General features: G+C 43.9%; 1 protein-coding gene across 1 annotated transcript in view; it reads left to right on the top strand.

Annotated features, from left to right (window-relative positions):
• CFAP77 (cilia and flagella associated protein 77) overlaps positions 1-21,186 on the top strand; it is a 159,951-nt gene that overhangs the window by 54,669 nt on the left and 84,096 nt on the right. The window lies entirely within an intron of this gene.

Raw genomic sequence — 21,186 nt, 5'->3', positions numbered from 1 at the left:
CCCCGTTAGCTGACAGCCTACCATAGTAGGCTCCTGACTGCCTGTTATAGTCCCAAGGCTGTAAACTGCCTGGTTCTACCGCTTAGGTTCAGAAACTCCAAGCTTCCCTGTCCCTAGCCCCTTGGGGCCCACAGCAGGACAGGGCAGGGCTTTTTTAGTTTTTGCTTTCACAGCTGAACTCCCTTTGAGGACCTAGGAGTAGATTCCATAGCTCATTCTAGAAGATCTGCCCCAGATGGCCCAGGCCTGAGAGGAGAGCTTCTTCTGTGAGCTTCCACAACATTGGCCATCTACACCACTTACTGGCATTCAGTCATGTGTGAGCATTCCAGAAATGCATAGTGAAGACCTACTTTGTCCAGACACTGGAGATACCAGGGCAAATGAGACAGACCTGCCCTTGTGCTCATGCAACCCACGTGCAGCTGACTGAGATGTGCCAGAAACCATCACCCAAACGATCAATCGCTTACAATGAGATGAGTCAAGGAAGGAGAACGTATGGAGATCACAAGGTTTCTAACACAGGCTGTGGATTCAGGAGGCTTTCTCAAGGAGGCAACTTTTAAGCTAGGAGTTAGGAGCTCCAGAATGGAAGAGGAGGGAGAGATAATTGAGCACAGGTTCTGAGGTGGAAAGGAGCCCATCAAGTTCAAGGAGCCAAAAGAAGACCAAGGCTGGAAGTGGAGAGTGAAGGAGAGAGGGGGCAAGATAAGGCTAGAGCAGGGAGCTGAGGTGCCCTCCTTGAATTACCACCTCCCTAACTGGTTTATTATTCATCATTGAATGCTGCAAGTTACCAAGAGCAGTGCCTCGCACACCGTAAGTGATTGCTGCTGCCACTGCCACCATGACTGCTGAAGGGGGAGAAGTAGTGCTTGGGTGCCTATCTCATCTTCCCCGTGAATGTCAATCCAGAACCAATCAGGAAAGAACTCCACCAGCTGCCAAGAGGGGGAAGCACCAAGACCCTGTCCTCCAGCTTCCTAGCTTCATGCTGAAATCAGTAGCCTCTGATTCTACTTTCCAGACGGCCCGTCCTTGTTAACAGGCTTCATTTTAGAGCCACATCCTCCGCTTCTGCTCTCTGCTGTGCTAACAGGTCAGCTGCCATTTTGTGTTAAACTCCTCCTCATTTATTACAATATCACTTTTTTATTGACATGGAAATAAAACTTAGAATCAATGAGATATTATGAAATATACATCAAAACAAAAGTCACTAGAGCTGGTATTTTCTTCTGTTCTCGGGAAGGAACAAGGGTTTGTGGGGAAGGGGGAGAGAAAACACTGAACATTTTTCTTCCCTATTACATGATGTGATTTTCAATGAACCTATAAAGAAAATGAAAACATAAATAGAGTAACCAAACAGAGTGATCCCTGAAGCTGTCAAAACTTAAAACAGTTCAGTTTTTCTTTGATTTCTGTTTTAAGTTTTGAAAAGTACATAGATCATTCATTCTCTCTCTCTCTCTTTTGGTAGGGAGCCTTTTTCTTAAATGTGCTCACTCTGTATTCCACTGGCTTTGACCCTTGACAACTAAACTGACCAATTGCCCTTTATTTCTTATGCCATCAGCCCCATCTCATTGGTGGGGACCTTTTATTCTGTTTATTACTTCTCAGCGGTTTGGAAAGTTACTCCTTTCTTTGGCTGCCACATCGTAGTAGGCTCAAACATGTTTCTTCCTTTAACTAAAATAGCGTCACACTGGAGGAGAAGGGGAAGTGTAGAGACCCTCCTGCTTCTGCACACTTACTGCAGGCCAGCACATCCTTGGAGCCTTACCTCAGCTGTCTTGTCTAAAACTTATCGTTATGCCCTGAGGTGGGGACCATCATCCCTGTTCTACAAATGACGAGAAAATGAAACTCAAAGAGGTCAAATAAGTTGTTCAAGCATTTACAGTGAAGAAGTATCAGAGTCTGGATTCAAATCCTGTCTGTCTGTCTCAGGCTGCTTCAAACACAGAGCTGGAAGCTGGAGGGGACGCTCAGATCGCTTACTTGAGTGAGTCTCATCTTTTAAAGCCGCAGGAGCCGCTCTTCAAAACAAGTCTTACCTGGAGACCCTCATATGGAAAGCAGGTTAAAGAGCGACCACCTGACTGGAGCAGTGCTCCCCGTAGCCCTCCTCCTTGTCCTCTGCCAGAGACACCCCTGAGCTCCTCTCCAGAATCACCAGAGATTGTAGAGCTCAGCGGGAAGGCCACTGATCTCACGCAGGGTCCCCAGGTACAGACGAGGCAGACAGGAAGCGGTACCCGGGTCTCTGGAGTCACAGTCCAGTGCTCCTTCTCCTTCCCCACTGTGGCATTCCAGCAGTAAGATCACACAAAGCAAAGGCAAGAAAATAATATAAAATGGAATTAGTCCATCAAGTTTCTCTGGCCCTACCCTAGAGCAAATATTTCATGAAGATCTTAAAAGCTTCTAACTAACATGCCTTCCACCGTTTTCACCAGGGCCTCTCATGCCAACCATCAAAGCAATGGGATGCGGTGGGGAAATGGTCCTAAAAATTCCAGTCCTAGCGTAGAATCTTCTCCCTCTCCTCCCGTGTGCCCCTTCCCAAAATCTCACTTCTTTAAAATTGAGAAATGTTTTCCAAATCATGTTGTCTGACTGTATGGTAACAAAGTCAGTTTACTTGCATTTCTTTCCCTTTTTAGCCTTAAGAGAGAAAAAAAGAGTTTCCTAAATGGCTCAGATGGAAGGCATGGCATAGCCTTCTTGTAGACATATTAATTTTACAGTTAATTCTCTGTTCTTCACACAAATGGAGACACGGTTGCTGATAACTCAAAAAATTGGAGAGTCTAATGACAAACACCAGCTTAGCATTACAACTCTTCATGAAGAAACTGCCAGGCCCTCTGCTAATAACTTTACCTGCATTATTAAATGCTTCAACAACCTTGTGAGCTGGGTACTCTCATTCCCATTTTATAGATAAGGAAACTGGGACTTGGAGATTAAGTAACTTTCTCAAGGTCACACAGAGAGTTGAGGAGCCAGACTTCCAACTCGGATGGTTTGGGTCCATGCTCAGGTTCCTAATTGCCAAACCGTAATGCCCCAATAATGTGCCAGATGATTTCTATTTGGATCCGGAATGTGACAACAGGGTATGGGTTGGTGGCAGAAGATCTCTGCTCCTAATTATGCTCAGCTCAGACTGTCATGAAAATTAGTTTGCTTTCCTTAAGCACGCCCAGCTGTGAGCAGCAGGCGCTGAACTGCTGGGTGGCTGGAATGAAACTCCACACGGTGGATAACCCACCAAACGGATAAGTGATACTTGACTGCAAAGTGCTGCATCGCGTACTTTCTCTCAGTCAGGGCATTTAGTTTTATCCCTCAGTTTCTTCAGAAAAATGGCCTGTCATACCCATAACAGCTACTATTATTATGCTGTGTCCACGGGAGTGCTGAGATCTTCACAAGCATCACCTCCTCTACTCATCGCAGCCACAGACCTATTATTTTCCCCACTTTACAGATAAGGAACTTGGGGTACAGATAGGTTAGGTCAAGACCATACAGGTGGTAATTGGCAGAGCCAACGCCAGTCCAGGCCTGCAGATTCTAGCACCAGCTTGTAGCAGGAGCTGATAATACTCACTGCCTCCCTTTATTGTTCAGATCATCTCTTCTAGGAGCTCCTGATTTTTCCCGGGAGGAGAAGTTTCTGGGAGTTAGTACCCCAGGACAATAAGCAACCTCATAAAAGTGAGTTTATAATCTCAGATGACACCTAGCTAATTTTTATTATGTGGGGTGTGCGTGTGTTTTCTTAATCCGAATTGTGGTGTTTGTTCCTTCGAACCTCCTCACATTTGCCTTTTTCAAAATGCTGTGTTTCTCCCTCATCCACCTAAACCTGCTGCTGAGTTACCGGCCCCCAGAGGCCGCGGGCTCAGAGCGGATGCATCCATGCACTTTGCCACTCGCTGCCTTCTCCGAGTGTAATCAAACATCAAGCTAAGTAGCAAATAAATCTCTCCATCTCATAAGCTGCACAGCGAGATCATGTAAATGCAAATGAAGGACCTGATTTCAAGCTGTCGGGGGGGAGGGGAGGGAGCACCAGGCCCTGTCACTGTGACCGCCTCACGTGGCAAGGGCCATACATCAGCTGCAATAACTGTTCTGGCAGCATGAAGGGAGGCTGGGCTGCTTCAGGACAAGGGAGGAGCCGGGCATGGGGCCGTGAAGGCAAAACACAGGCAGCCCAGGGCTGTGAGAACCAGTCAAGGGCCAAATGGGGTGGTTGGTCAGGAACAATGAGGCCTGGAGAAGTGCCCCCACTCTCCAGGGCTCCCCTTGGACCCGAGCTGGAGAGCTGCTACAGTAATACTAATAGCCTGTCATACCATGTATTGAGCACACAACCTGGGCCAGATACAGTTAAACACACTACACAACCCCGTGAGATTTTATAGGTAAGGAAACCAGGAGTGGGGATGGTGGAACTAGACAAGTTAGATGACTTGCTCAGAGTCACATGGGAAGTGGCAGAGGTGGGAATCCGTCTCAGTTCTGCGTGATGTAATGAACATGCTGGATTCCCACACACTTGCTCTTGGCTACAGCCTCTCCCTCCATACCTTCCCTCCTACCCACCAGTTGCAACTGTTAGCCCCAATAATAAACTTGTAGCGGAGCTGTAATAACATAGGAGAACCTTTTGTGTAACTTTGTAATGTATAAAATAGAAATTTATGCTTCAACTCTGCATTTTAGCTTTTTTAAATTATAAAAGTAAAAACTACAACACAGAAAAAAATCCAGATCTCTAACTACATGCTTTCACGTTGTCACAGCTATGTTGCTGTGTTTCCTTCCAGTATTTTTTTCAATGCATTTTTTACAGGGTTGTAACAGTAATCTATTTAAAATCTTGAATGCTGCTGTGGTTTTTTTTTTTCACTTGACAGTATTTTATATGCCTTTGATCATATATGGATGTGGTCTTCTCGTGTGTGGCTTTTTAGTATCATTATGCAATATTCAGCTGCCACTCTGACAATGCATACTGTTCAAAGAATTTGGCTTCTAAGATGAAGCCTGAGTCCTTTGATGCATAATGCACCTGATTTTACATGATTGTTTATCTGAGGTTCTCATTATGGAAATAAATAAATATCCTCTATGCTAATAATGATCACAATTTGCATTTATATTGTGCTTTTCATTCGCGGATCTTAAGTTGTTTTACAATAATGAACTGCCCATCTGCGAGTACAATGGTATGTGTGTGCATACACATGCATGGCTATAGTTATATACAGCTATTTATTTAATAACTGCCAGGCAGTAACTGTGGGATTTTGTGTAACTTTGCTTTTATAGAATGCAGGAAACTGAGTGAAGGCCTTTTAACTGCCAACCAAACATTCATTTAGTTTAGACACAGGGCTGGGGGGTTAATGAGTTACATTATACGCTGTTGCCAGGAAGTGGGGAGTGGTTCCTATGAAGAGCTTTATCCCGACGGCATGAATGACTAAGGCAGGTCTAGAACCCAGGAATCAAATCCTGATAGAAAACCTGCCATTTTGGAAATAACCACTAGCCCATTTGCCCAGAGTGAAATCCTCAGTGTAGACCATACAAGCCACCAAGCCAACTGATTTCACCTGTTTTTGCCACTGGTACCTCTGCAGTGGGAAAGAAGCATATTGGGTGGAGGATGATTGGACTTGAGTTGCAAGGCTGGGCCATTTGCTTTGAAGAAGTTGTCATACAAAAATGGGCCTTCATTCCTGCGTCCCGGGTAACTTCAGAAGCAAGGCTGGTGCCACAGCACTGGGGAAAACTGCACCCCTGTACTTGCTTCTGGAAAACCCCAGCAGTCCTCGCATGGGCCCAGGGCCTGCCTGCCCAAGCTGGTTCCCAGTACGGGTTTCCAGGGCCTGGTCCTTCATGTCGGGAGCCAGGGGAGCTGACTTGCAAGAGTCGCCCAGAGAATCCCGGGACCCCTTGGGACAAGGAGAGAGATGGTTTTAATTAGAGCTGAGAGATGGGAAATAAGGCAGAGAGGGATGACATCTTAATGAGGTTTAATGAAGCTGTCTGCTGATGGGGACAGCTGTCACCCAGAGCTGTATCCCAGCCAAGCCACTTTGTGGCAGAAGAAAATCAGCAAAAGGCACAGTTTGAAGGCGGCTGAGGAGGGTGGGGTGGCCAGAATCGAAGTTGAGATATTCTCCCACATTTGCCTCTCAGTGACAGGGATTCAGGCCAGTGGGCCACATCCGAATAGCGTCCAGTATTTTATGATTCCCTGTTGTGCAAAACTAAGGTGTGCATTTCAAAAGACCTTGAGGATTCTGCTTGAGTTGTTTTAGACTTCTGCCACAGGAAGTGAGAAATGTCAGGACCGCAAGGATTTCAAGGGCTGAAAGGAGTTAATAGGCCACTTTGCTTTCTGAGCCCCCATCTCCCTTCAAGTGGGGATAACATGGCCCCTCTTTCGGGGTTGTGAGGGTAGAGGGGTGCTGTAGTTTCCTGAAGCGGCTGTAAAAAATTACAAGTGGGCGGCTTAAAACAACAAGTTTATTCTCTCACAGTTCTCAAGTCCAGAAGTCCAAAATCAAGGTGCTGGCAGGGCCACTCTCCTTCCGAACGCGACCCCTTCCTTGCCTCTTTCAGCTTCTGGTAGCTCCAGATGTCCCTTGGCTTGTGACAGCACCACTCCACCCTCTGCCTCCTTCTTCTTCTGTGTCTCTGTCTCCACATGGTGGTGACCCCTGGGTCTGTGTCCACATGGCAAGTCCTTGGTGGGTCTGTCTGAAATCTCCCTCTGCTGCTCTCTTACAGGTTTACCTAGATCTAGGGCCCACCCTGACAAACTCCTCTTCTCAAGACCCTTAACTTCCATATTTTGCCATATAAGGTAATATTCACTTTTTTTTTTTTTTTTTTTTTTTTTTGCCACGTAAGGTGATATTCACAGGCTCTGGGTGGACATATATTTGGGGAGGCCACTATTCAGTCTACGACAGGGGGCCATTCTGTTTCTGAGTTTCGTCCCCAGCTCTTCCATTTACCACCAGAGCAGCTGTTCTAGTTTGCTAATGCTGCTGGAATGCAAAACACCAGAAATGGACTGGCTTTTATAAAGGGGGTTTATTTGGTTACACAGTTACAGTCTTAAGGCCATAAAGTGTCCAAGGTAACACATCAGCAATCGGGTACCTTTACTGGAGGATGGCCAATGGTGTCCAGAAAACCTCTGTTAGCTGGGAAGGCACGCGGCTGGCGTCTGCTCTAAAGTTCTGGTTTCAAGATGGCTTTCTCCCAGGATGTTCCTCTCTAGGCTGCAGTTCCTCAAAAATGTCACTCTTAGTTGCACTTGGGATATTTGTCCTCTCTCAGCTTCTCCGGAGCAAAAGTCTGCTTTCGACAGCTGTCTTCAAACTGTCTCTCATCTGCAGCTCCTGTGCATTCTTCAAAGTGTCCCTCTTGGCTGTAGCTCCTCTTCAAAACATCACTCACAGCTGCACTGAGTTCCCTTGACCCGTCAGCTCATTTATATGGCTCCACTGATCAAGGCCCACCCTGAATGGGTGGGGCCACGCCTCCATGGAAATATCTCATCAGAGTTATCACCTACAGTTGGGTGGGGCCCATTTCCATGCAAATCTAATCAGCACCAAAACGTCTGCCCCACAAGACTGCATCAAAGAATATGGCTTTTTCTGGGGGACATAATACATTCAAACTGGCACAGTGGCTTTGGGCAAGTGTTAACCTCTCTGTAAAATGGGAAACATACCTCATGGTGAGGTGGGCAGCTTTCAGGGAGAAGCACAAAAAGCTCTGGGCACATGCCCAGGACATAGTAAGTGCTCAGTAAATGAGGCTGCTAAATAAGGTCATAGGGTATAAAGTGTACCTGGTGTGGAGGAGGTGCTCAATAAATGTTAATTCTCTTGCCCATTTCTTTATTTCTGCAATAAAGAAAGTATGGCTCCTTGTGCAAGGAAGGGGGTTTCAGCCTCACATCTGTGCTGAGTGTCCCCAGACAGTTGGATGTTCCAGCATGAGGGCTGGGTGGGTCGATCTGCCCTGATTGGAGACCACTTTTGCATCTTCAAGTGGCCATCTCTCATCCCATCCTGGGCTGTTGGGCAGGCTGCTTAGGGACCTGGGTGGCTTATCAAAGCTGAAATTTGTGACCACATCTCATCAGTGTCATGGATATCAGAGTGAGGTCATGGAAAAGCAGGTGACCCAGGCCATCAGGCCTCAATTCTCTTTGCGTTTCAGTAGCAACTGACCTTAGAGGCCTGTCACAACCTGCTTGCCTGCATCTGGAAGTAGAGTCAGAAGCTTCTCTAAGTCCCTACTTGTTAATTCTTTTTTTTTTTTAATCATCATTTTATTGAGATATATTCACATACCACGCAGTCATATAAAACAAATCGTACTTTCGATTGTTTACAGTACCATTACATAGTTGTACATTCATCACCTAAATCAATCCCTGACACCTTCATTAGCACACACACAAAAATAACAAGAATAATAATTAGAGTGAAAAAGAGCAATTGAAGTAAAAAAGAACACTGGGTACCTTTGTCTGTTTGTTTCCTTCCCCTATTTTTCTACTCATCCATCCATAAACTAGACAAAGTGGAGTGTGGTCCTTATGGCTTTCCCAATCCCATTGTCACCCCTCATAAGCTACATTTTTATACAACTGTCTTCGAGATTCATGGGTTCTGGGTTGTAGGTTGATAGTTTCAGGTATCCACCACCAGCTACCCCAATTCTTTAGAACCTAAAAAGGGTTGTCTAAAGTGTGCGTAAGAGTGCCCACCAGAGTGACCTCTCGGCTCCTTTTGGAATCTCTCTGCCACTGAAGCTTATTTCATTTCCTTTCACATCCCCCTTTTGGTCAAGAAGATGTTCTCCGTCCCACGATGCCGGGTCTACATTCCTCCCCGGGAGTCATATCCTACGTTGCCAGGGAGATTCACTCCCCTGGGTGTCTGATCCCACGTAGTGGGGAGGGCAGTGATTTCACCTTTCAAGTTGGCTTAGCCAGAGAGAGAGGGCCACATCTGAGCAACAAAGAGGCATTCAGGAGGAGACTCTTAGGCACAAATATAGGGAGGCCTAGCCTCTTCTTTGCAGCAACCGTCTTCCCAAGGGTAAAACTTATGGTAGAGGGCTCAACCCATCAAACCACCAGTCCCCTATGTCTGTGGTCATGTTAGCAACCATGGAGGTGGGGTAGGCGAATACCCCTGCATTCTCCACAGGTTCCTCAAGGGGGCACTACATCTTTTTTTTTTTCCTTGTTTTTCTTTCTTTCTTTTTTTTTTTTTTAACTTTCCCTTCTTTTTTAAATCAACTGTATGAAAAAAAAAGTTAAAAAGAAAACAAACATACAATAAAAGAACATTTCAAAGAGACCATAACAAGGGAGTAAGAAAAAGACAACTAACCTAAGATAACTGCTTAACTTCCAACATGTTCCTACTTTACCCCAAGAAAGTTACATAATATAGCAACATTTCTGTGAACTTGTTCCTACTATATCCATCAGAAATTAACAGACCATAGTCATTTCTGGGCATCCCCAGAACGTTAAATAGCTTATCTGTTCTTCTTGGATTATTGTTCCCCCTTCCTTAATTGCTCTCTACTGCTAGTTCCCCTACGTTCTACATTATAAACCATTTGTTTTACATTTTTCAAAGTTCACATTAGTGGTAGCATATAATATTTCTCTTTTTGTGCCTGGCTTATTTCGCTCAGCATTATGTCTTCAAGGTTCATCCATGTTGTCATATGTTTCACAAGATCGTTCCTTCTTACTGCCGTGTAGTATTCCATCGTGTGTATATACCACATTTTATTTATCCACTCATCTGTTGAAGGACATTTGGGTTGTTTCCATCTCTTGGCAATTGTGAACAATGCTGCTATGAACATTGGTGTGCAGATATCTGTTCGTGTCACTGCTTTCCGATCTTCCGGGTATATACCGAGAAGTGCAATCGCTGGATCGAATGGTAGCTCTATATCTAGTTTTCTAAGGAACTGCCAGACTGACTTCCAGAGTGGCTGAACCATTATACAGTCCCACCAACAATGAATAAGAGTTCCAATTTCTCCACATCCCCTCCAGTATTTGTAGTTTCCTGTTTGTTTAATGGCAGCCATTCTAACCGGTGTTAGATGGTATCTCATTGTGGTTTTAATTTGCATCTCTCTAATAGCTAGTGAAGCTGAACATTTTTTCATGTGTTTCTTGGCCATTTGTATTTCCTCTTCAGAGAACTGTCTTTTCATATCTTTTGCCCATTTTATAATTGGGCTGTCTGTACTATTGTCATTGAGTTGTAGGATTTCTTTGTATATGCAAGATATCAGTCTTTTGTCAGATACATGGTTTCCAAAAATTTTTTCCCATTGAGTTGGCTGCCTCTTTACCTTTTTGAGAAATTCCTTTGAGGTGCAGAAACTTCTAAGCTTGAGGAGTTCCCATTTCTCTATTTTCTCTTTTGTTGCTTGTGCTTTGGGTGTAAAGTCTAGGAAGTGGCTGCCTAATACAAGGTCTTGAAGATGTTTTCCTACATTATCTTCTAGGAGTTTTATGGTACTTTCTTTTATATTGAGATCTTTGGTCCATTTTGAGTTAATTTTTGTGTAGGGTGTGAGGTAGGGGTCCTCTTTCATTCTTTTGGATATGGCTATCCAACTCTCCCAGCCCCATTTGTTGAAAAGACCATTATGACTCAGTTCAGTGACTTTGGGGGCCTTATCAAAGATCAGTCGGCCATAGATCTGAGGGTCTATCTCTGAATTCTCAATTTGATTCCATTGATCTATATGTCTATCTTTGTGCCAGTACCATGCTGTTTTGGCAACTGTGGCTTTATAATAAGCTTCAAAGTCAGGGAGTGTAAGTCCTCCCTCTTCGTTTTTCTTTTTTAGAGTGTCTTTAGCAATTCGAGGCATCTTCCCTTTCCAAATAAATTTGATAACTAGCTTTTCCAAGTCTGCAAAGTAGGTTGTTGGAATTTTGATTGGGATTGCATTGAATCTGTAGATGAGTTTGGGTAGAATTGACATCTTAATGACATTTAGCCTTCCTATCCATGAACATGGAATATTTTTCCACCTTTTAAGGTCCCCTTCTATTTCTTTTAGTAGAGTTATGTAGTTTTCTTTGTATAGGTCTTTTACATCTTTGGTTAAGTTTATTCCTAGGTACTTGATTTTTTTAGTTGCTATTGAAAATGGTATCTTTTTCTTGAGTGTCTCTTCAGTTTGTTCATTTCTAGCATATAGAAACATTACTGACTTATGTGCATTAACCTTGTATCCCGCTACTTTGCTAAATTTGTTTATTAGCTCTAGTAGCTGTATCGTCGATTTCTCAGGGTTTTCTAGATATAAGATCATATCATCTGCAAACAATGACAGTTTTACTTCTTCTTTTCCAATTTGGATGCCTTTTATTTCTTTGTCTTGCCGGATTGCCCTGGCTAGCACTTCCAGCACAATGTTGAATAACAGTGGTGACAGCGGGCATCCTTGTCTTGTTCCTGATCTTAGAGGGAAGGCTTTCAGTCTCTGACTGAGTACTATGCTGGCTGTGGGTTTTTCGTATATGCTCTTTATCATGTTGAGGAAGTTTCCTTCAATTCCTACCTTTTGAAGTGTTTTTATCAAAAAGGGATGTTGGATTTTGTCAAATGCTTTTTCAGCATCTATTGAGATGATCAATTGATTTTTCCCTTTCGAGTTTTTAATGTGTTGTAATACATTGATTGTTTTTCTTATGTTGAACCATCCTTGCATGCCTGGAATGAACCCCACTTGGTCATGGTGTATGATTTTTTTAATGTGTCTTTGGATTCGATTTGCAAGTATTTTGTTGAGGATTTTTGCATCTATATTCATTAGGGAGATTGGTCGGTAGTTTTCCTTTTTTGTAGCATCTTTGCCTGGTTTTGGTATTAGATTGATGTTAGCTTCATAAAATGAGTTAGGTAGTGTTCCATTTTCTTCAATGTTTTGAAAGAGTTTGAGTAAGATTGGTGTCAGTTCTTTCTGGAAAGTTTGGTAGAATTCCCCTGTGAAGCCATCTGGCCCTGGGCAATTATTTGTGGGAAGATTTTTGATGACTGATTGGATCTCTTTGCTTGTGATGGGTTGGTTGAGGTCTTCTATTTCTTCTCTGGTCAGTCTAGGTTGTTCATATGTTTCCAGGAAATTGTCCATTTCTTCTACATTGTCCAGTTTGTTGCCATACAGTTGTTCATAATATCCTCTTATAATTTTTTTAATTTCCTCAGGATCTGCAGTTATGTCACCTTTTTCATTCATTATTTTGTTTATATGGGTCTTCTCTCTTTTTGATTTTGTCAGTCTAGCTAGGGGCTTGTCAATCTTGTTGATCTTCTCAAAGAACCAACTTTTGGTGATATTTATCCTCTCTATTGTTTTTTTGTTCTCTATGTCATTTATTTCTGCTTTAATCCTTGTTATTTCTTTTCTTGTACTTGGTTTAGGATTGGTTTGCTGTTCATTTTCTAGCTTCTTCAGTTGATCCATTAGTTCTTTGATTTTGGCTCTTTCTTCCTTTTTAATATATGCGTTTAGTGCTATAAATTTCCCCCTTAGCACTGCTTTTGCTGCATCCCATAGGTTTTGGTATGTTGTGTTCTCATTTTCATTCGTCTCTATATATTTAGCAATTTCTCTTGCTATTTCTTCTTTAACCCACTGATTGTTTAGGAGTGTGTTGTTTAACCTCCAGGTATTTGTGAATTTTCTAAGTCTCTGATGGTTATTGACTTCTAATTATATTCCATTGTGGTCAGAGAATGTGCTTTGAATAATTTCAATCTTTTTAAATTTATTGAGGCTTGTTTTATGTCCCAGCATGTGATCTATTCTGGAGAAAGTTCCATGAGCACTAGAAAAGTATGTGTATCCTGGTGATTTGGGATGTAATGTCCTGTATATGTCTGTTAAATCTAATTCATTTATCAGATTGTTTAGGTTTTCAATTTCCTTATTGGTCTTCTGTCTGGTTGATCTATCTATAGGAGAGAGTGATGTGTTGAAGTCTCCCACAATTATTGTGGAAACATCAATTGCTTCCTTTAGTTTTGCCAGTGTTTCTCTCATGTATTTTGTGGCACCTTGATTGGGTGCATAGACATTTACGATTGTTATTTCTTCTTGCTGAATTGCCCCTTTTATTAGTATGTAGTGGCCTTCTTTGTCTCTCAAAACATCCCTGCATTTGAAGTCTATTTTATCTGAGATTAATATTGCTACACCTGCTTTCTTTTGGCTGTAGCTTGCATGAAATATTTTTTTCCATCCTTTCACTTTCAGTTTCTTTGTGTCCCTGTGTCTAAGATGAGTCTCTTGTATGCAACATATTGATGGTTCATTTTTTTTGATCCATTCTGCGAATCTATATCTTTTAATTGGGGAGTTTAATCCATTTACATTCAACGTTATAACCGTGAAGGCATTTCTTGAATTGGCCATCTTATCCTTTGGTTTATGTTTGCCATATTTTTCCCTCTCTCTATTAATATCCTTTATTGTACCCATACCGAATCTCTTTAGTACTGAACCTTTCTCCAAGTCTCTCTGTCCTGTCTTTGTTTCTCTGTCTGTAGGGCTCCCTTTAGTATCTCCAGTAGGGCAGGTCTGTTGTTAGCAAATTCTCTCAGCATTTGTTTGTCTGTGAAAAATTTAAGCTCTCCCTCAAATTTGAAGGAGAGCTTTGCTGGATAAAGTATTCTTGACTGGAAATTTTTCTCACTCAGAATTTTAAATATATCATGCCACTGCCTTCTCGCCTCCGTGGTGGCTGCTGAGTAGTCACTACTTAGTCTTATGCTGTTTCCTTTGTATGTGGTGAATTGCTTTTCTCTTGCTGCTTTCAGAACTTGCTCCTTCTCTTCTGTGTTTGACAGTGTGATCAGTATACGTCTCGGAGTGGGTTTATTTGGATTTATTCTATTTGGAGTTCGCTGAGCATTTATGATTTGTGTATTTATGTTGTTTAGAAGATTTGGGAAGTTTTCCCCAACAATTTCTTTGAATACTCTTCCTAGACCTTTACCCTTTTCTTCCCCTTCTGGGACACCAATGAGTCTTATATTTGGACGTTTCATATTATCTATCATATCCCTGAGGTCCATTTCGATTTTTTCAATTTTTTTCCCCATTCTTTCTTTTATGCTTTCATTTTCCATTCTGTCATCTTCCAGGTCACTGATTCTTTGTTCAACTTCCTCTAGTCTTGTACTATGAGTGTCCAGAATCTTTTTAATTTGGTCGACAGTTTCTTTAATTTCCATAAGATCATCCATTTTTTTATTTAGTCTTGCAATGTCTTCTTTATGCTCTTCTAGAGTCTTCTTGATTTCCTTCATATCCCGTACTATGGTCTCATTGTTCATCTTTAGTTCTTTGAGTAGCTGCTCTAGGTGCTGTGTCTCTTCTGGTTTTTTGATTTGGGTGCTTGGGCTTGGGTTATCCATATCATCTGGTTTTTTCATATGCTTTATAATTTTCTGTTGTTTTTGGCCTCGTGGCATTTGGTGAACTTGATAGAGTTCTTTTAGGGTTTGTAGACCTATTGAAGTCCTTATCTCTAATTTATCAGATCTACAGCTTCGTGGAGTACACTTTCTCTAGCTAACCAGCAGGTGGCGTCCACGAGCCACCTGTCCTCCACAAGCCGGTTCTCCCCTGCTTAGCCTTTTTGGTGAGTGGGGGAGTGAGTCTTGTGGGGCCCAATTGGTGTACCAAGCTTGCGTGTGTAGTTGGTGTTGCCTGCCCTGTATGTGGGGTGTGTTTCTGGGCAGTCGTGGAGGGGGGGTGGCCCTAACAATCAAATCTCCCTGGTGGTCCTAGAGTTTTAAAGCTGCTGCAATAGTCTAATCCTTCAGTTCAGTCCTGCCACAGTTTGTCTCTGCCACTGACCCACAAGTCCTTGGTATTGACGTATGGCTCCTGAGACTTGCAAGTGGGCCCCTCTTCCAGGCTGTGCACCCCGGGTCCTCTGTTGAGGGATGACTGTGCTATGTCACAGGTGAGTGCCGTCGCCCCAGGGCAGTTCTGGGCTGCTGGGCTGTGTAGGGAGGCTCCCAGTCTGCTGAAATGATGGCTGAATGGGGCTTTGTTAATTCACACTGCTCTACTTTCCCAACTCTGGGACAATCAGCTGAGGTTGCAGGGAAGGCTAATGTCCACGCCCAGTTTTGTGGTGTGTGCCTGTTATTTGAAGCACTTCCTTCACACTGGGTTGTCTGGGGCAGCTCTGGGCTATGGGGCTGGCGATGGGCAGGAGTGTTTCCTGTCCACCAGGATGGTGGCTGTGAGCGGACACCCCCCTTTTCTTGGGAAGTTGTGGTGTTTAGTGAATTTTCTCAGCCACTGGATTATTGCCTTTTGTCTCAGAGCTCTCTTAGTTCTGCTCTTGACTTGACGTGCCCAAATTGAAAGTCTTTGAAGCTTTCTGTATTGGGCTTCTTAGAGTAATTGTTTTAGAAAAAGAAAAAAGGATTAAAAAAAAAAAAAAAAAAAGGGCCCTCCTCAGAGATCTAATGGGTTGTTGAAATGCTAATAGACAAAGCAACCAGGGCCATTAAGGAAAGGTCCACAGGGCAGAGAGATCAGCTTTTCTTCGGGATTTGCATATGCGCCTCAAGGCCTGAGCTCCGCCCTTCCCCTTTCTGTGTTCACCAGAACTCCAAAAATCCTCTGCTTTTATTTTGGAGTTTTTCGTGTTGTTTTTTTTTTTTCTATGCCTGTCTCCTCTCTGCTGGGCTGGCTGCTCTCAGATTCTCTGGTGTCTGGGCTCAGTCTATCTATGGTTGGAGTTTGGATCAGTAGAATGAGTTTCCGATAAGGGCTGCCACTGCAGTTCTCCCTTCTCCTTCCCGGAGCTGACAGCCCCTCCTCCCACGGGACTGAGCCTGGCAGGGAGGGGCGCGGGTCCCCTGGCCGCAAAAACTTACAGATTTCGCTGATCTCAGCAGTTCGACATTTTCATGAGTGTTGTATGAAGTATGCCCAAAGACAGATTGCTCTGTGGTGTCCAGTCCACGCAGTTCCTGGCTTTCTACCTACTTTCCTGGAGGAGTAACTAAAATATACAGCTCACCAGTCTGCCATCTTGCCCTGCCCCCCGAGAAAGCCATCCCCTACTTGTTGATTCTTAGATGACTTCGCACAGTCCCCCAAGGAAACTTGCAGCACCTCTATCAGTTTTTCTCTGCAGGTGTCAAGTAGGCCCCACTGGACAAGCTGGGAAAGGAGGCCAAGGGTTCCTTCCAGGCCCTCCCTGCACTGGTTTCACACTTCTTCCTGCTTCCAGGGAGCCCTCGGAGCACCCTCAGCTCTCCTCTCCTCCATGGCTGCCCCACTGAAATTTTCTTCAGGTCACATCTCCTTAAAATGCACCAATCCAAGTTCTATATCTTTCTTTTCCTGACTACTCCTTCCCCACTGGGTCAGAATTTAGCTGTCCCATGTCCAGTTCACTTTAGTCCTATAATGTCTTCTGAAATGACACCTCCTCTCACAGCTCCGATGTATAAATCAAATAGCAGACTTTACCTGGAACTCCCCTGGATACAAAGCATTGTCCTGTGTACTGCAGAAGGAGGGTTATGCAAAGAAGTCAAAAGACTATCTGTTCTGCATGAGTAAAACCCAACCTGTAGCGCACATGAAAAGACAGTTAGTCCCAGGCAGCTTTTGCTAAATGAGTCATTAAGGAGCAGCAAAAACTGTGGAGTTGGACATGGGTTCAAATGCTGACTCAGCCACTTATTAACTATGTGGCTTAAGGCAAACCAAGCCCTAAAGCTCTCTGGGCCTGCATTTCCTCACCTCTAAAAAAGGAACAGTGGTGATTACTTTGCAGGATTGTTTCCAGGATTATGGTCAGTCACAAGGGTTAAGGGCCCAGCATGGAGCTTGGCACACAGGCCCCATGATCACGGGCATTGTTGTGCCTTGTGTTGTTGGCACCACAGTGGTGCCAAGGAGCCGGGCAGGGTGAGGCTGTCTTTGTAGAGCCTTTCATTCGGTAGCTGGACTGGTAAGGGGTGAATCTGCTGCTCCCCCTAGGGCATTTACATTTAAACTAAGGGTCTCTTAGCCACACTGCACCTTAACCTAAAGGACTGAATTGCCATTGGTGGGCTTTCAAGCACAGGGGGTATCTGGGGACCGGTGGAAGAAATGAAAAGTCGGGGAGGACTCCAACAAGTCTAGCTAGGGCAGATTCTGCACACAAAGCTCTGTAAGCACCCTCAAGCTGTGCCTAAGATAGGCCAAGGGACCCCAGGGGTTTCCTACAAGTGCCTCCCTCTGACACTTTGGGACACGAGAGGGAAGTCCAGTCACCAAGGCAGAAGTGCTAAAGGCTGAGCATGCTTCTGAATCTGCTTCTTGGCTGAATTCTTGGGTAGTCTTGCTTCGTTCTGCCTGGGGATACTATGGTCTAGAAAAGTCAGAGGAAGTGAGAGAAAAGTTGTTGTTGTTGTTGATCTTTTACCTGTGTTTATATAGTTCTTGTATGAGGTTGGATCTCCATTGCTCTTTCAGCATGGATGGCGGCAAAGAATTGGGTAACTGCAGTTACAGATGAAAGAATTCTGTGGAAGGCAGGAGGCAGAACTGCACATAGTTAAGGACACCAACATCAGGTCAAGAAACAGAACGTGATCTTGTGCCACTTTTAGTCATTACTCCCTACCCCAAGATAACCCACTTCTTGACTTATGAAACCACAGCCTAGTTATGCACATGTTTGAACTTTATCTGAATGGAGTAGCACATACCCCTGTGTGTCTGTTTTCTTTCATTCCATACTTTGTGTGAGAACCAACCATGTGTTGGGTGCAGTTGTCATTCTTTCACTCTCAGTGCTATAGATCAGGGTTTCTCAACATCAGCAGTATTGACATTTTGGCCTGGACAATTCTATGTTGTATGGATTTGTTCTGTGCACTGTAGGGTGTTTAGTGGCATCCCTGACCTCTACCACTAGATGCCAGTTGCATTCCCTGCCCAGTTGTGACAGACATTGTTCAGTGTCCTTTGAGGGGCAAAATCGCCCCTGGTTGAGAACCATCGCTAAACAGTGTTCTATGGAATGAATATGTCACAACTTGTTTTTCCACCTGTAATGTCCAATTGAGTTGTTTCCATTTTAGGGACTATCATGAATTGAGCTGCTATGAGCATTCTTGGACATGTTCTTTGTACATATGCACTCATTTCAGGAGGAAATTGTTGAGTTATAGGGTAGATATACATTTGGCTTTAATAGCCAAACAGTTTTCCAATGTGATTGTACCAGTTTACACTCCCACCAAGTGCATGAGGGTTCCAGGGCTCCACATTCTCGCCAATAGCATTTAGCTTTTACTTTGCATTTCAGAGGTTGATCACCTTGACATATGGATATTCCCCTAATGAAGTACCTGTTTAAATCTTTTGCTCATTTTCCTATAGGATTGTCTGCTTTTTTGTGTTGATTTGTGACAGCTCTTTATATATTATGGATATGAGTCCTTTGTTCGATATACTTATTGCAAATATCTTCTCTCACTCCTCCATCACACCCTCTGGTGCACTTGACTGTCATTACTTGTTTAGCAGTCCATTTTGCAAAACAGCGAATTTCATGAAGGTAGGGGCCATATGTCCTCTTTGTTTACCTTAGAAATCCCAGAGCAGGACTTGGTGCAGAGTAGGTGCAAAATAAATATTTGTAGAATGAAAGAATGAGTGAAACTTCTATTGGGATGATTTTTGCAGCCTAAAGCTTCAATGTGTTTCAGCAGTTTTGATTCCCAGGCAACTGCACTAAAAAGTGCAGAGATTGAGGTGCCTTACTGCTCCCCCATCCTCTGCCTAAGGATGGCAGCCAGCTCCTGAGTCTGTCTGTCATTCCTTTGCCAGCTGGAAGTCTGCCCACCTGCACCTGCCCTGAGAGAGGTGGGGCCTCTCTGAGAAGTCACATTTTAATTAACTTCCCCAGCAGTCGCTGGAGAGGCCAGATTATTTCCATAAACAAATGAGAGACCGGAGCTTTGTCTGCAGCGACGAGTGCGTCGCGTGGAAGGAATTCAAAACAAACCACCCCAGCAGAGGCCCCATGTGCCCATCTGGAACTCAGACCCTGATCCCTTTCGGGGGAGGACAGGGTCTGAGACATGAGGTGGGTAAGAAGAAAGAGAATCATCAGTTGCTATGTAGAAGAGAAACTATAGAGTCTCAAAGTAGGCATTTCATTCATTTGTCCATTCATTCATTCTACACCTGTTTACCAGGATCTATTCTGCACTTGGCACTAGGAAAAGAAGGATATAAATAAAGACCTAGTCCCTACTGGGGGAGACAGACATCAAACAAATCATCATGCAATTAATGACTTAATTACCCTACTATGTAATTTTTTAACAGCTATACTGAGATATAATTCACATATCATACAACTCACCCATTTAAATTGTGCAATTCATTGGCTTTTAGTAAAGTCACAGAGTTGTGCATCCATCATCACAGTCAATTTTAGAACATTTCATCATCCCATTAAGAGATCCCATACCCCTTAGCTGTCACTCTCAAACCCACCATTCCCTCCAGGCCTGGGCAACCACTAATCTACATTCTGTCTCTGTAGGTTTGCCTATTCTGGACATTTCATATTCATGGAATCACATAATATGTGGTTTTTGTGACTGGCTGCTGTCACCTGGCATAATGTTTTCAAGGTTCATCCAGGTGGTAGCATGAACTGCTAAGTAATTTTGAAAGTGCCATGAAGGTGCAAGTCAGGGCGCTATGGTGCTATATATAACAAGAAGTCTTGTCTCAACTGTGACAATCCAGGAAGGCTTCCCAAAGAAAGAGATTTTTAATTTCAGACATTTATTGATCACCTGCTGTGTGCCAGCAGTGGGGGGAAAGGCAATAGAAGTCATAGTTCTAGCTGTGTAGGAATTCATAATCTGGGTAGGCTGACTTGACATATGCATTTATGGAAATGGAGATGGTCACTTAATCTCTAAGACCCAAATGAACAAAACACGTGGTAAGAGTTACTGGAGTTCAGAGGAGGAAGAGGCCCCTGTGAGCACTAGGGGTCCAGAGAGCTTCCTGGAAGACCCAGAGCCTGATGGATGAGGTGTGGGGCCAAGGACTACAGGCATTCTAGAAAGCTGAGCAAAAGCATCGAGGTTGGAATTCCTGTGGCTCCTACAGGGGATGTAGAGTAGGCTAGTCTGCCAAAACAGGAGGGCCATGTGGGGGAGTCTGGGAGGTAAAACTGCAAAAGTGGGTGGGGTCAGAGTGTGCTGGGCCTGGACTGCCAGCCCGAAGAAGGGAGTTTATTCCAAAGGTAGTGATGGGCCATTAAGAGTGGTCCCTCACCATCTTCTCCTATGCACCCAGGTCTACAGATGCCAGAGAGGCAGGGACACAGATGAGACAGAAGAATGAGATAAAGTGGGGCCAGAGCCTGTCATACTGTCTGGGCTGCCATTGGCTAGGCCATAGTTGTGGAGACATAGCATAACTGTGAGCCTATGACCTGTGGTCTATGGGGTGGGGAGGAGCGGATGCACCTCATCCTTCTCAGTAATGTCCTCAGGCCCTAGGTTGCCAGGAAGCCAAGCAAGCCTGGGCTCATTGGTATATATTTAGCATTTGAATCTGAGTGGTCCACAGTGGTCAAGAGTGTGGACTAGAGACAGAAGACCTGAGTTCAAATTCCAGCTCAGTCTCTTCCTAGTGCACATGGCCTTGCACAAGCTGTTTGATCTCTCTGTGCCTCAGTTTCCCCATATGAAAAATGCAGATGGTGATATAACCTGCCTCACAGGGCAGTTGTGAGGATTAAACGAGAGAAGGCATATGAAGAACCAAATACTGTATCTGGAACATAGTCTGAACTCAGCAAGGGTTCATCAATAATGATGGTAATGATGGTGATGATGATGGTGGTGGTGATGGTGGTGGTGATGGTGATGATGATGATGGTAGTGATTATGGGGATGATGATGATGGTGGTGATAGTGGTGGTGATGAAGGTGATGATGGTGTTGGTGATGATAGTGATTATAATAAGTATAATGACCCAAGCACCACACAGCAGAAGATGGC

The sequence above is a fragment of the Choloepus didactylus genome, chromosome 10 (assembly GCF_015220235.1).
Source record: "Choloepus didactylus isolate mChoDid1 chromosome 10, mChoDid1.pri, whole genome shotgun sequence".
Lineage (NCBI taxonomy): Eukaryota > Metazoa > Chordata > Mammalia > Pilosa > Megalonychidae > Choloepus > Choloepus didactylus.
The sequence above is the reverse complement of the archived record's forward strand: the minus strand, read 5'-3'. Positions and strand labels throughout refer to the sequence as shown.